The sequence below is a fragment of the Diabrotica virgifera genome, chromosome 3 (genome assembly GCF_917563875.1).
Source record: "Diabrotica virgifera virgifera chromosome 3, PGI_DIABVI_V3a".
NCBI classification, from domain to species: Eukaryota; Metazoa; Arthropoda; class Insecta; order Coleoptera; family Chrysomelidae; genus Diabrotica; species Diabrotica virgifera.
In genome coordinates, this window is record NC_065445.1 from 161,952,551 (window position 1) to 161,969,054 (window position 16,504).

The following is a 16,504-nucleotide window of genomic DNA, read 5'->3' on the forward strand; positions in this document are numbered from 1 at the left end:
GTGTGAGATGTTCGTAAGGGGATTTCTCCACATTCTCTATTTCACTTGATTGATTTCATACGAGTGGCCGTTAAACCACAATAACTTCTGATCTTTTGTTTTAAACATATTTTTTACTTTAAGTAATTAGGGAATTAAAACTTGAGACTGTCATTTTCAGAATTGGCGTAGATCTACGCTTCTGCTATGTCTTGGTCTCGAATGTTGTTTTTGAGCGGAATGTGTCTAAAGATATTCAACCTCTCATCTTTACCGACGAGCCCAGGGAGGTTGAAGAGGGCGAAACACATTTCTGAGAACTGGTGTTTGGGTCTTTGATTCTATTCAGAAAATTTTCCCAACCCAAAATAGTGGATGTGTGAGATGTTCGTAAGGGGATTTCTCCACATTCTCTATTTCACTTGATTGATTTCATACGAGTGGCCGTTAAACCACAATAACTTCTCATCTTTTGATTTAAACATATTTTTTACTTTAAGTAATCGGGAATTAAAACTTGAGACTGTCATTTTCAGAATTGGCGTAGATCTACGCTTCTGCTATGTCTTGGTCTCGAATGTTGTTTTTGAGTGGAATGTGTCTAAAGATATTCAACCTCTCATCTTTACCGACGAGCCCAGGGAGGTTGAAGAGGGCGAAACACATTTCTGAGAACTGTTGTTTGGATTTTTGATTCTATTCAGAAAATTTTCCCAACCCAAAATGGTATATGTGTGAGATGTTCGTAAGGGGATTTCTCCACATTCTCTATTTCACTTGATTGATTTCATACGAGTGGCCGTTAAACCACAATAACTTCTCATCTTTTGTTTTAAACATATTTTTTACTTTAAGTAATTAGGGAATTAAAACTTGAGACTGTCATTTTCAGAATTGGCGTAGATCTACGGTTCTGCTATGTCTTGGTCTCGAATGTTGTTTTTGAGTGGAATGTGTCTAAAGATATTCAACCTCTCATCTTTACCGACGAGCCCAGGGAGGTTGAAGAGGGCGAAACACATTTCTGAGAACTGTTGTTTGGATTTTTGATTCTATTCAGAAAATTTTCCCAACCCAAAATGGTATATGTGTGAGATGTTCGTAAGGGGATTTCTCCACATTCTCTATTTCACTTGATTGATTTCATACGAGTGGCCGTTAAACCACAATAACTTCTCATCTTTTGTTTTAAACATATTTTTTACTTTAAGTAATTAGGGAATTAAAACTTGAGACTGTCATTTTCAGAATTGGCGTAGATCTACGCTTCTGCTATGTCTTGGTCTCGAATGTTGTTTTTGAGTGGAATGTGTCTAAAGGTATTCAACCTCTCATCTTTACCGACGAGCCCAGGGAGGTTGATGAGGGCGAAACACATTTCTGAGAACTGGTGTTTGGGTCTTTGATTCTATTCAGAAAATTTTCCCAACCCAAAATGGTGGATGTGTGAGATGTTCGTAAGGGGATTTCTCCACATTCTCTATTTCACTTGATTGATTTCATACGAGTGGCCGTTAAACCACAATAACTTCTGATCTTTTGTTTTAAACATATTTTTTACTTTAAGTAATTAGGGAATTAAAACTTGAGACTGTCATTTTCAGAATTGGCGTAGATCTACGCTTCTGCTATGTCTTGGTCTCGAATGTTGTTTTTGAGCGGAATGTGTCTAAAGATATTCAACCTCTCATCTTTACCGACGAGCCCAGGGAGGTTGAAGAGGGCGAAACACATTTCTGAGAACTGGTGTTTGGGTCTTTGATTCTATTCAGAAAATTTTCCCAACCCAAAATAGTGGATGTGTGAGATGTTCGTAAGGGGATTTCTCCACATTCTCTATTTCACTTGATTGATTTCATACGAGTGGCCGTTAAACCACAATAACTTCTCATCTTTTGATTTAAACATATTTTTTACTTTAAGTAATCGGGAATTAAAACTTGAGACTGTCATTTTCAGAATTGGCGTAGATCTACGCTTCTGCTATGTCTTGGTCTCGAATGTTGTTTTTGAGTGGAATGTGTCTAAAGATATTCAACCTCTCATCTTTACCGACGAGCCCAGGGAGGTTGAAGAGGGCGAAACACATTTCTGAGAACTGGTGTTTGGATCTTTGATTCTATTCAGAAAATTTTCCCAACCCAAAATGGTGGATGTGTGAGATGTTCGTAAGGGGATTTCTCCACATTCTCTATTTCACTTGTTTGATTTCATACGAATGGCCGTTAAATCACAATAACTTCCCATCTTTTGTTTTAAACATATTTTTTACTTTAAGTAATTAGGGAATTAAAACTTGAGACTGTCATTTTCAGAATTGGCGTAGATCTACGGTTCTGCTATGTCTTGGTCTCGAATGTTGTTTTTGAGTGGAATGTGTCTAAAGATATTCAACCTCTCATCTTTACCGACGAGCCCAGGGAGGTTGAAGAGGGCGAAACACATTTCTGAGAACTGTTGTTTGGATTTTTGATTCTATTCAGAAAATTTTCCCAACCCAAAATGGTATATGTGTGAGATGTTCGTAAGGGGATTTCTCCACATTCTCTATTTCACTTGATTGATTTCATACGAGTGGCCGTTAAACCACAATAACTTCTCATCTTTTGTTTTAAACATATTTTTTACTTTAAGTAATTAGGGAATTAAAACTTGAGACTGTCATTTTCAGAATTGGCGTAGATCTACGCTTCTGCTATGTCTTGGTCTCGAATGTTGTTTTTGAGTGGAATGTGTCTAAAGGTATTCAACCTCTCATCTTTACCGACGAGCCCAGGGAGGTTGATGAGGGCGAAACACATTTCTGAGAACTGGTGTTTGGGTCTTTGATTCTATTCAGAAAATTTTCCCAACCCAAAATGGTGGATGTGTGAGATGTTCGTAAGGGGATTTCTCCACATTCTCTATTTCACTTGATTGATTTCATACGAGTGGCCGTTAAACCACAATAACTTCTGATCTTTTGTTTTAAACATATTTTTTACTTTAAGTAATTAGGGAATTAAAACTTGAGACTGTCATTTTCAGAATTGGCGTAGATCTACGCTTCTGCTATGTCTTGGTCTCGAATGTTGTTTTTGAGCGGAATGTGTCTAAAGATATTCAACCTCTCATCTTTACCGACGAGCCCAGGGAGGTTGAAGAGGGCGAAACACATTTCTGAGAACTGGTGTTTGGGTCTTTGATTCTATTCAGAAAATTTTCCCAACCCAAAATAGTGGATGTGTGAGATGTTCGTAAGGGGATTTCTCCACATTCTCTATTTCACTTGATTGATTTCATACGAGTGGCCGTTAAACCACAATAACTTCTCATCTTTTGATTTAAACATATTTTTTACTTTAAGTAATCGGGAATTAAAACTTGAGACTGTCATTTTCAGAATTGGCGTAGATCTACGCTTCTGCTATGTCTTGGTCTCGAATGTTGTTTTTGAGTGGAATGTGTCTAAAGATATTCAACCTCTCATCTTTACCGACGAGCCCAGGGAGGTTGAAGAGGGCGAAACACATTTCTGAGAACTGGTGTTTGGATCTTTGATTCTATTCAGAAAATTTTCCCAACCCAAAATGGTGGATGTGTGAGATGTTCGTAAGGGGATTTCTCCACATTCTCTATTTCACTTGATTGATTTCATACGAGTGGCCGTTAAACCACAATAACTTCTCATCTTTTGTTTTAAACATATTTTTTACTCTAAGTAATCGGGAATTAAAACTTGAGACTGTCATTTTCAGAATTGGCGTAGATCTACGCTTCTGCTATGTCTTGGTCTCGAATGTTGTTTTTGAGTGGGATGTGTCTAAAGATATTCAACCTCTCATCTTTACCGACGAGCCCAGGGAGGTTGAAGAGGGCGAAACACATTTCTGAGAACTGGTGTTTGGATCTTAAATTCTATTCAGAAAATTTTCCCAACCCAAAATGGTGGATGTGTGAGATGTTCGTAAGGAAGTTCCTCCCCATTCTCTATTTCACTTGATTGATTTCATACGAGTGGCCGTTAAACCACAATAACTTCTCATCTTTTGTTTTAAACATATTTTTTACTTTAAGTATTTAGGGAATTAAAACTTGAGACTGTCATTTTCAGAATTGGCGTAGATCTACGCTTCTGCTATGTCTTGGTCTCGAATGTTGTTTTTGAGTGGAATGTGTCTAAAGATATTCAACCTCTCATCTTTACCGACGAGCCCAGGGAGGTTGAAGAGGGCGAAACACATTTCTGAGAACTGGTGTTTGGATCTTTGATTCTATTCAGAAAATTTTCCCAACCCAAAATGGTGGATGTGTGAGATGTTCGTAAGGGGATTTCTCCACATTCTCTATTTCACTTGATTGATTTCATACGAGTGGCCGTTAAACCACAATAACTTCTCATCTTTTGTTTTAAACATATTTTTTACTTTAAGTAATTAGGGAATTAAAACTTGAGACTGTCATTTTCAGAATTTGCGTAGATCTACGCTTCTGCTATGTCTTGGTCTCGAATGTTGTTTTTGAGTGGAATGTGTCTAAAGATATTCAACCTCTCATCTTTGCCGACGAGCCCAGGGAGGTTGAAGAGGCCGAAACACATTTCTGAGAACTGGTGTTTGGATCTTTGATTCTATTCAGAAAATGTTCCCAACCCAAAATGGTGGATGTGTGAGATGTTCGTAAGGGGATTTCTCCACATTCTCTATTTCACTTGATTGATTTCATACGAGTGGCCGTTAAACCACAATAACTTCTCATCTTTTGTTTTAAACATATTTTTTACTTTAAGTAATCGGGAATTAAAACTTGAGACTGTCATTTTCAGAATTGGCGTAGATCTACGCTTCTGCTATGTCTTGGTCTCAAGTGTTGTTTTTGAGTGGGATGTGTCTAAAGATATTCAACCTCTCATCTTTACCGACGAGCCCAGGGAGGTTGAAGAGGGCGAAACACATTTCTGAGAACTGGTGTTTGGATCTTTGATTCTATTCAGAAAATTTTCCCAACCCAAAATGGTGGATGTGTGAGATGTTCGTAAGGGGATTTCTCCACATTCTCTATTTCACTTGATTGATTTCATACGAATGGCCGTTAAACCACAATAACTTCTCATCTTTTGTTTTAAACATATTTTTTACTTTAAGTAATTAAGGAATTAAAACTTGAGACTGTCATTTTCAGAATTGGCGTAGATCTACGCTTCTGCTATGTCTTGGTCTCGAATGTTGTTTTTGAGTGGAATGTGTCTAAAGATATTCAACCTCTCATCTTTACCGACGAGCCCAGGGAGGTTGAAGAGGGCGAAACACATTTCTGAGAACTGGTGTTTGGATCTTTGATTCTATTCAGAAAATTTTCCCAACCCAAAATGGTGGATGTGTGAGATGTTCGTAAGGGGATTTCTCCACATTCTCTATTTCACTTGATTGATTTCATACGAATGGCCGTTAAACCACAATAACTTCTCATCTTTTGTTTTAAACATATTTTTTACTTTAGTAATTAGTGAATTAAAACTTGAGACTGTCATTTTCAGAATTGGCGTAGATCTACGCTTCTGCTATGTCTTGGTCTCGAATGTTGTTTTTGAGTGGAATGTGTCTAAAGATATTCAACCTCTCATCTTTACCGACGAGCCCAGGGAGGTTGAAGAGGGCGAAACACATTTCTGAGAACTGGTGTTTGGATCTTTGATTCTATTCAGAAAATTTTCCCAACCCAAAATGGTGGATATGTGAGATGTTCGTAAGGGGATTTCTCCACATTCTCTATTTCACTTGATTGATTTCATACGAGTGGCCGTTAAACCACAATAACTTCTCATCTTTTGTTTTAAACATATTTTTTACTTTAATTAATTAGGGAATTAAAACTTGAGACTGTCATTTTCAGAATTGGCGTAGATCTACGTTTCTGCTATGTCTTGGTCTCGAATGTTGTTTTTGAGTGGAATGTGTCTAAAGAGATTCAACCTCTCATCTTTACCGACGAGCCCAGGGAGGTTGAAGAAGGCGAAACACATTTCTGAGAACTGGTGTTTGGATCTTTGATTCTATTCAGAAAATTTTCCCAACCCAAAATGGTGGATGTGTGAGATGTTCGTAAGGGGATTTCTCCACATTCTCTATTTCACTTGATTGATTTCATACGAGTGGCCGTTAAACCACAATAACTTCTCATCTTTTGTTTTAAACATATTTTTTACTTTAAGTAATTAGGGAATTAAAACTTGAGACTGTCATTTTCAGAATTGGCGTAGATCTACGCTTCTGCTATGTCTTGGTCTCGAATGTTGTTTTTGAGTGGAATGTGTCTAAAGATATTCAACCTCTCATCATTCCCGACGAGCCCAGGGAGGTTGAAGAGGGCGAAACACATTTCTGAGAACTGGTATTTGGATCTTTGATTCTATTCAGAAAATTTTCCCAACCCAAAATGGTGGATGTGTGAGATGTTCGTAAGGGGATTTCTCCACATTCTCTATTTCACTTGATTGATTTCATACGAGTGGCCGTTAAACCACAATAACTTCTCATCTTTTTTTTAAACATATTTTTTACCTTAAGTAATCGGGAATTAAAACTTGAGACTGTCATTTTCAGAATTGGCGTAGATCTACGCTTCTGCTATGTCTTGGTCTCGAATGTTGTTTTTGAGTGGAATGTGTCTAAAGATATTCAACCTCTCATCTTTACCGACGAGCCCAGGGAGGTTGAAGAGGGCGAAACACATTTCTGAGAACTGGTGTTTGGATCTTTTGATTCTATTCAGAAAATTTTCCCAACCCAAAATGGTGGATGTGTGAGATGTTCGTAAGGGGATTTCTCCACATTCTCTATTTCACTTGATTGATTCCATACGAGTGGCCGTTAAACCACAATAACTTCTCATCTTTTGTTTTAAGCATATTTTTTACTTTAAGTAAGTAGGGAATTAAAACTTGAGACTGTCATTTTCAGAATTGGCGTAGATCTAGGCTTCTGCTATGTCTTGGTCTCGAATGTTGTTTTTGAGTGGAATGTGTCTAAAGATATTCAACCTCTCATCTTTACCGACGAGCCCAGGAAGGTTGAAGAGGGCGAAACACATTTCTGAGAACTGGTGTTTGGATCTTTGATTCTATTCAGAAAATTTTCCCAACCCAAAATGGTGGATGTGTGAGATGTTCGTAAGGGGATTTCTCCACATTCTCTATTTCACTTGATTGATTTCATACGAGTGGCCGTTAAACCACAATACCTTCTCATCTTTTGTTTTAAACATATTTTTTACTTTAAGTAATTAGGGAATTAAAACTTGAGACGGTCGTTTTCAGAATTGGCGTAGATCTACGCTTCTGCTATGTCTTGGTCTCGAATGTTGTTTTTCAGTGGAATGTGTCTAAAGATATTCAACCTCTCATCTTTACCGACGAGCCCAGGGAGGTTGAAGAGGGCGAAACACATTTCTGAGAACTGGTGTTTGGATCTTTGATTCTATTCAGAAAATTTTCCCAACCCAAAATGGTGGATGTGTGAGATGTTCGTAAGGGGATTTCTCCACATTCTCTATTTCACTTGATTGATTTCATACGAGTGGCCGTTAAACCACAATAACTTCTCATCTTTTGTTTTAAACATATTTTTTACTTTAAGTAATCGGGAATTAAAGCTTGAGACTGTCATTTTCAGAATTGGCGTAGATCTACGCTTCTGCTATGTGTTGGTCTCGAATGTTGTTTTTGAGTGGAATGTGTCTAAAGATATTCAACCTCTCATCTTTACCGACGAGCCCAGGGAGGTTGAAGAGGGCGAAACACATTTCTGAGATCTGGTGTTTGGATCTTTGATTCTATTCAGAAAATTGTCCCAACCCAAAATGGTGGATGTGTGAGATGTTCGTAAGGGGATTTCTCCACATTCTCTATTTCACTTGATTGATTTCATACGAGTGGCCGTTAAACCACAATAACTTCTCATCCTTTGTTTTAAACATATTTTTTACTTTAAGTAATTAGGGAATTAAAACTTGAGACTGTCATTTTCAGAATTGGCGTAGATCTACGCTTCTGCTATGTCTTGGTCTCGAATGTTGTTTTTGAGTGGAATGTGTCTAAACATATTCAACCTCTCATCATTACCGACGAGCCCAGGGAGGTTGAAGAGGGCGAAACACATTTCTGAGAACTGGTGTTTGGATCTTTGATTCTATTCAGAAAATTTTCCCAACCCAAAATGGTGGATGTGTGAGATGTTCGTAAGGGGATTTCTCCACATTCTCTATTTCACTTGTTTGATTTCATACGAATGGCCGTTAAATCACAATAACTTCGCATCTTTTGTTTTAAACATATTTTTTACTTTAAGTAATTAGGGAATTAAAACTTGAGACTGTCATTTTCAGAATTGGCGTAGATCTACGGTTCTGCTATGTCTTGGTCTCGAATGTTGTTTTTGAGTGGAATGTGTCTAAAGATATTCAACCTCTCATCTTTACCGACGAGCCCAGGGAGGTGGAAGAGGGCGAAACACATTTCTGAGAACTGTTGTTTGGATTTTTGATTCTATTCAGAAAATTTTCCCAACCCAAAATGGTATATGTGTGAGATGTTCGTAAGGGGATTTCTCCACATTCTCTATTTCACTTGATTGATTTCATACGAGTGGCCGTTAAACCACAATAACTTCTCATCTTTTGTTTTAAACATATTTTTTACTTTAAGTAATTAGGGAATTAAAACTTGAGACTGTCATTTTCAGAATTGGCGTAGATCTACGCTTCTGCTATGTCTTGGTCTCGAATGTTGTTTTTGAGTGGAATGTGTCTAAAGGTATTCAACCTCTCATCTTTACCGACGAGCCCAGGGAGGTTGATGAGGGCGAAACACATTTCTGAGAACTGGTGTTTGGGTCTTTGATTCTATTCAGAAAATTTTCCCAACCCAAAATGGTGGATGTGTGAGATGTTCGTAAGGGGATTTCTCCACATTCTCTATTTCACTTGATTGATTTCATACGAGTGGCCGTTAAACCACAATAACTTCTGATCTTTTGTTTTAAACATATTTTTTACTTTAAGTAATTAGGGAATTAAAACTTGAGACTGTCATTTTCAGAATTGGCGTAGATCTACGCTTCTGCTATGTCTTGGTCTCGAATGTTGTTTTTGAGCGGAATGTGTCTAAAGATATTCAACCTCTCATCTTTACCGACGAGCCCAGGGAGGTTGAAGAGGGCGAAACACATTTCTGAGAACTGGTGTTTGGGTCTTTGATTCTATTCAGAAAATTTTCCCAACCCAAAATAGTGGATGTGTGAGATGTTCGTAAGGGGATTTCTCCACATTCTCTATTTCACTTGATTGATTTCATACGAGTGGCCGTTAAACCACAATAACTTCTCATCTTTTGATTTAAACATATTTTTTACTTTAAGTAATCGGGAATTAAAACTTGAGACTGTCATTTTCAGAATTGGCGTAGATCTACGCTTCTGCTATGTCTTGGTCTCGAATGTTGTTTTTGAGTGGAATGTGTCTAAAGATATTCAACCTCTCATCTTTACCGACGAGCCCAGGGAGGTTGAAGAGGGCGAAACACATTTCTGAGAACTGGTGTTTGGATCTTTGATTCTATTCAGAAAATTTTCCCAACCCAAAATGGTGGATGTGTGAGATGTTCGTAAGGGGATTTCTCCACATTCTCTATTTCACTTGTTTGATTTCATACGAATGGCCGTTAAATCACAATAACTTCCCATCTTTTGTTTTAAACATATTTTTTACTTTAAGTAATTAGGGAATTAAAACTTGAGACTGTCATTTTCAGAATTGGCGTAGATCTACGGTTCTGCTATGTCTTGGTCTCGAATGTTGTTTTTGAGTGGAATGTGTCTAAAGATATTCAACCTCTCATCTTTACCGACGAGCCCAGGGAGGTTGAAGAGGGCGAAACACATTTCTGAGAACTGTTGTTTGGATTTTTGATTCTATTCAGAAAATTTTCCCAACCCAAAATGGTATATGTGTGAGATGTTCGTAAGGGGATTTCTCCACATTCTCTATTTCACTTGATTGATTTCATACGAGTGGCCGTTAAACCACAATAACTTCTCATCTTTTGTTTTAAACATATTTTTTACTTTAAGTAATTAGGGAATTAAAACTTGAGACTGTCATTTTCAGAATTGGCGTAGATCTACGCTTCTGCTATGTCTTGGTCTCGAATGTTGTTTTTGAGTGGAATGTGTCTAAAGGTATTCAACCTCTCATCTTTACCGACGAGCCCAGGGAGGTTGATGAGGGCGAAACACATTTCTGAGAACTGGTGTTTGGGTCTTTGATTCTATTCAGAAAATTTTCCCAACCCAAAATGGTGGATGTGTGAGATGTTCGTAAGGGGATTTCTCCACATTCTCTATTTCACTTGATTGATTTCATACGAGTGGCCGTTAAACCACAATAACTTCTGATCTTTTGTTTTAAACATATTTTTTACTTTAAGTAATTAGGGAATTAAAACTTGAGACTGTCATTTTCAGAATTGGCGTAGATCTACGCTTCTGCTATGTCTTGGTCTCGAATGTTGTTTTTGAGCGGAATGTGTCTAAAGATATTCAACCTCTCATCTTTACCGACGAGCCCAGGGAGGTTGAAGAGGGCGAAACACATTTCTGAGAACTGGTGTTTGGGTCTTTGATTCTATTCAGAAAATTTTCCCAACCCAAAATAGTGGATGTGTGAGATGTTCGTAAGGGGATTTCTCCACATTCTCTATTTCACTTGATTGATTTCATACGAGTGGCCGTTAAACCACAATAACTTCTCATCTTTTGATTTAAACATATTTTTTACTTTAAGTAATCGGGAATTAAAACTTGAGACTGTCATTTTCAGAATTGGCGTAGATCTACGCTTCTGCTATGTCTTGGTCTCGAATGTTGTTTTTGAGTGGAATGTGTCTAAAGATATTCAACCTCTCATCTTTACCGACGAGCCCAGGGAGGTTGAAGAGGGCGAAACACATTTCTGAGAACTGGTGTTTGGATCTTTGATTCTATTCAGAAAATTTTCCCAACCCAAAATGGTGGATGTGTGAGATGTTCGTAAGGGGATTTCTCCACATTCTCTATTTCACTTGATTGATTTCATACGAGTGGCCGTTAAACCACAATAACTTCTCATCTTTTGTTTTAAACATATTTTTTACTCTAAGTAATCGGGAATTAAAACTTGAGACTGTCATTTTCAGAATTGGCGTAGATCTACGCTTCTGCTATGTCTTGGTCTCGAATGTTGTTTTTGAGTGGGATGTGTCTAAAGATATTCAACCTCTCATCTTTACCGACGAGCCCAGGGAGGTTGAAGAGGGCGAAACACATTTCTGAGAACTGGTGTTTGGATCTTAAATTCTATTCAGAAAATTTTCCCAACCCAAAATGGTGGATGTGTGAGATGTTCGTAAGGAAGTTCCTCCCCATTCTCTATTTCACTTGATTGATTTCATACGAGTGGCCGTTAAACCACAATAACTTCTCATCTTTTGTTTTAAACATATTTTTTACTTTAAGTATTTAGGGAATTAAAACTTGAGACTGTCATTTTCAGAATTGGCGTAGATCTACGCTTCTGCTATGTCTTGGTCTCGAATGTTGTTTTTGAGTGGAATGTGTCTAAAGATATTCAACCTCTCATCTTTACCGACGAGCCCAGGGAGGTTGAAGAGGGCGAAACACATTTCTGAGAACTGGTGTTTGGATCTTTGATTCTATTCAGAAAATTTTCCCAACCCAAAATGGTGGATGTGTGAGATGTTCGTAAGGGGATTTCTCCACATTCTCTATTTCACTTGATTGATTTCATACGAGTGGCCGTTAAACCACAATAACTTCTCATCTTTTGTTTTAAACATATTTTTTACTTTAAGTAATTAGGGAATTAAAACTTGAGACTGTCATTTTCAGAATTTGCGTAGATCTACGCTTCTGCTATGTCTTGGTCTCGAATGTTGTTTTTGAGTGGAATGTGTCTAAAGATATTCAACCTCTCATCTTTGCCGACGAGCCCAGGGAGGTTGAAGAGGCCGAAACACATTTCTGAGAACTGGTGTTTGGATCTTTGATTCTATTCAGAAAATGTTCCCAACCCAAAATGGTGGATGTGTGAGATGTTCGTAAGGGGATTTCTCCACATTCTCTATTTCACTTGATTGATTTCATACGAGTGGCCGTTAAACCACAATAACTTCTCATCTTTTGTTTTAAACATATTTTTTACTTTAAGTAATCGGGAATTAAAACTTGAGACTGTCATTTTCAGAATTGGCGTAGATCTACGCTTCTGCTATGTCTTGGTCTCAAGTGTTGTTTTTGAGTGGGATGTGTCTAAAGATATTCAACCTCTCATCTTTACCGACGAGCCCAGGGAGGTTGAAGAGGGCGAAACACATTTCTGAGAACTGGTGTTTGGATCTTTGATTCTATTCAGAAAATTTTCCCAACCCAAAATGGTGGATGTGTGAGATGTTCGTAAGGGGATTTCTCCACATTCTCTATTTCACTTGATTGATTTCATACGAGTGGCCGTTAAACCACAATAACTTCTCATCTTTTGTTTTAAACATATTTTTTACTTTAAGTAATCGGGAATTAAAACTTGAGACTGTCATATTCAGAATTGGCGTAGATCTACGCTTGTGCTATGTCTTGGTCTAGAGTGTTGTTTTTGAGTGGGATGTGTCTAAAGATATTCAACCTCTCATCTTTACCGACGAGCCCAGGGAGGTTGAAGAGGGCGAAACACATTTCTGAGAACTGGTGTTTGGATCTTTGATTCTATTCAGAAAATTTTCCCAACCCAAAATGGTGGATGTGTGAGATGTTCGTAAGGGGATTTCTCCACATTCTCTATTTCACTTGATTGATTTCATACGAGTGGCCGTTAAACCACAATAACTTCTCATCTTTTGTTTTAAACATATTTTTTACTTTAAGTATTTAGGGAATTAAAACTTGAGACTGTCATTTTCAGAATTGGCGTAGATCTACGCTTCTGCTATGTCTTGGTCTCGAATGTTGTTTTTGAGTGGAATGTGTCTAAAGATATTCAACCTCTCATCTTTACCGACGAGCCCAGGGAGGTTGAAGAGGGCGAAACACATATCTGAGAACTGGTGTTTGGATCTTTGATTCTATTCAGAAAATGTTCCCAACCCAAAATGGTGGATGTGTGAGATGTTCGTAATGGGATTTCTCCACATTCTCTATTTCACTTGATTGATTTCATACGAGTGGCCGTTAAACCACAATAACTTCTCATCTTTTGTTTTAAACATATTTTTTACTTTAAGTAATCGGGAATTAAAACTTGAGACTGTCATTTTCAGAATTGGCGTAGATCTACGCTTCTGCTATGTCTTGGTCTCGAGTGTTGTTTTTGAGTGGAATGTGTCTAAAGATATTCAACCTCTCATCTTTACCGACGAGCCCAGGGTAGGTTGAAGAGGGCGAAACACATTTCTGAGAACTGGTGTTTGGATCTTTGATTCTATTCAGAAAATTTTCCCAACCCAAAATGGTGGATGTGTGAGATGTTCGTAAGGGTATTTCTCCACATTCTCTATTTCACTTGATTGATTTCATACGAGTGGCCGTTAAACCACAATAACTTCTCATCTTTTGTTTTAAACATATTTTTTACTTTAAGTAATTAGGGAATTAAAACTTGAGAGTGTCATTTTCAGAATTGGCGTAGATCTACGCTTCTTCTATGTCTTGGTCTCGAATGTTGTTTTTGAGTGGAATGTGTCTAAAGATATTCAACCTCTCATCTTTACCGACGAGCCCAGGGAGGTTGAAGAGGGCGAAACACATTTCTGAGAACTGGTGTTTGGATCTTTGATTCTATTCAGAAAATTTTCCCAACCCAAAATGGTCGATGTGTGAGATGTTCGTAAGGGGATTTCTCCACATTCTCTATTTCACTTGATTGATTTCATACGAGTGGCCGTTAAACCACAATAACTTCTCATCTTTTGTTTTAAACATATTTTTTACTTTAAGTAATTAGGGAATTAAAACTTGAGACTGTCATTTTCAGAATTGGCGTAGATCTACGCTTCTGCTATGTCTTGGTCTCGAATGTTGTTTTTGAGTGGAATGTGTCTAAAGATATTCAACCTCTCATCTTTACCGACGAGCCCAGGGTGGTTGAAGAGGGCGAAACACATTTCTGAGAACTGGTGTTTGGATCTTTGATTCTATTCAGAAAATTTTCCCAACCCAAAATGGTGGATGTGTGAGATGTTCGTAAGGGGATTTCTCCACATTCTCTATTTCACTTGATTGATTTCATACGAGTGGCCGTTAAACCACAATAACTTCTCATCTTTTGTTTTAAACATATTTTTTACTTTAAGTAATTAGCGAATTAAAACTTGAGACTTTCATTTTCAGAATTGGCGTAGATCTACGCTTCTGCTATGTCTTGGTCTCGAATGTTGTTTTTGAGTGGAATGTGTCTAAAGATATTCAACCTCTCATCTTTACCGACGAGCCCAGGGAGGTTGAAGAGGGCGAAACACATTTCTGAGAACTGGTGTTTGGATCTTTGATTCTATTCAGAAAATTTTCCCAACCCAAAATGGTGGATGTGTGAGATGTTCGTAAGGGGATTTCTCCACATTCTCTATTTCACTTGATTGATTTCATACGAGTGGCCGTTAAACCACAATAACTTCTCACCTTTTGTTTTAAACATATTTTTTACTTTAATAAATTAGGGAATTAAAACTTGAGACTGTCATTTTCAGAATTGGCGTAGATCTACGCTTCTGCTATGTCTTGGTCTCGAATGTTGTTTTTGAGTGGAATGTGTCTAAAGATATTCAACCTCTCATCTTTACCGACGAGCCCAGGGAGGTTGAAGAGGGCGAAACACATTTCTGAGAACTGGGGTTTGGATCTTTGATTCTATTCAGAAAATTTTCCCAACCCAAAATGGTTGATGTGTGAGATGTTCGTAAGGGGATTTCTCCACATTCTCTATTTCACTTGCTTGATTTCATACGAGTGGCCGTTAAACCACAATAACTTCTCATCTTTTGTTTTAAACATATTTTTTACTTTATGTAATCGGGAATTAAAACTTGAGACTGTCATTTTCAGAATTGGCGTAGATCTACGCTTCTCCTATGTCTTGGCCTCGAATGTTGTTTTTGAGTGGAATGTGTCTAAAAATATTCAACCTCTTATCTTTACCGACGAGCCCAGGGAGGTTGAAGAGGGCGAAACACATTTCTGAGAACTGGTGTTTGGAACTTTGATTCCATTCAGAAAATTTTCCCAACCGAAAATGGTGGATGTGTGAGATGTTCGTAAGGGGATTTCTCCACATTCTCTATTTCACTTGATTGATTTCATACGAGTGGCCGTTAAACCACAATAATTTCTCATCTTTTGTTTTAAACATATTTTTTACTTTAAGTAATCGGGAATTAAATCTTGAGACTGTCATTTTCAGAATTGGCGTAGATCTACGCTTCTGCTATGTCTTGGTCTCGAATGTTGTTTTTCAGTGGAATGTGTCTAAAGATATTCAACCTCTCATCTTTACCGACGAGCCCAGGGAGGTTGAAGAGGGCGAAACACATTTCTGAGAACTGGTGTTTGGATCTTTGATTCTATTCAGAAAATTTTCCCAACCCAAAATGGTGGATGTGTGAGATGTTCGTAAGGGGATTTCTCCACATTCTCTATTTCACTTGATTGATTTCATACGAGTGGCCGTTAAACCACAATAACTTCTCATCTTTTGTTTTAAACATATTTTTTACTTTAATTAATTAGGGAATTAAAACTTGAGACTGTCATTTTCAGAATTGGCGTAGATCTACGCTTCTGCTATTTCTTGGTCTCGAATGTTGTTTTTGAGTGGAATGTGTCTAAAGATATTCAACCTCTCATCTTTACCGACGAACCAGGGAGGTTGAAGAGGGCGAAACACATTTCTGAGAACTGGTGTTTGGATCTTTGATTCTATTCAGAAAATTTTCCCAACCCAAAATGGTGGATGTGTGAGATGTTCGTAAGGGGATTTCTCCACATTCTATATTTCACTTGATTGATTTCATACGAGTGGCCGTTAAACCACAATAACTTCTCATCTTTTGTTTTAAACATATTTTTTACTTTAAGTAATTAGGGAATTAAAACTTGAGACTGTCATTTTCAGAATTGGCGTAGATCTACGCTTCTGCGATGTCTTGGTCTCGAATGTTGTTTTTGAGTGGAATGTGTCTAAAGATATTCAACCTCTCATCTTTACCGACGAGCCCAGGGAGGTTGAAGAGGGCGAAACACATTTCTGAGAACTGGTGTTTGGATCTTTGATTCTATTCAGAAAATTTTCCCAACCCAAAATGGTGGATGTGTGAGATGTTCGTAAGGGGATTTCTCCACATTCTCTATTTCACTTGATTGATTTCATACGAGTGGCCGTTAAACCACAATAACTTCTCATCTTTTGTTTTAAACATATTTTTTACTTTAAGTAATCGGGAATTAAAACTTGA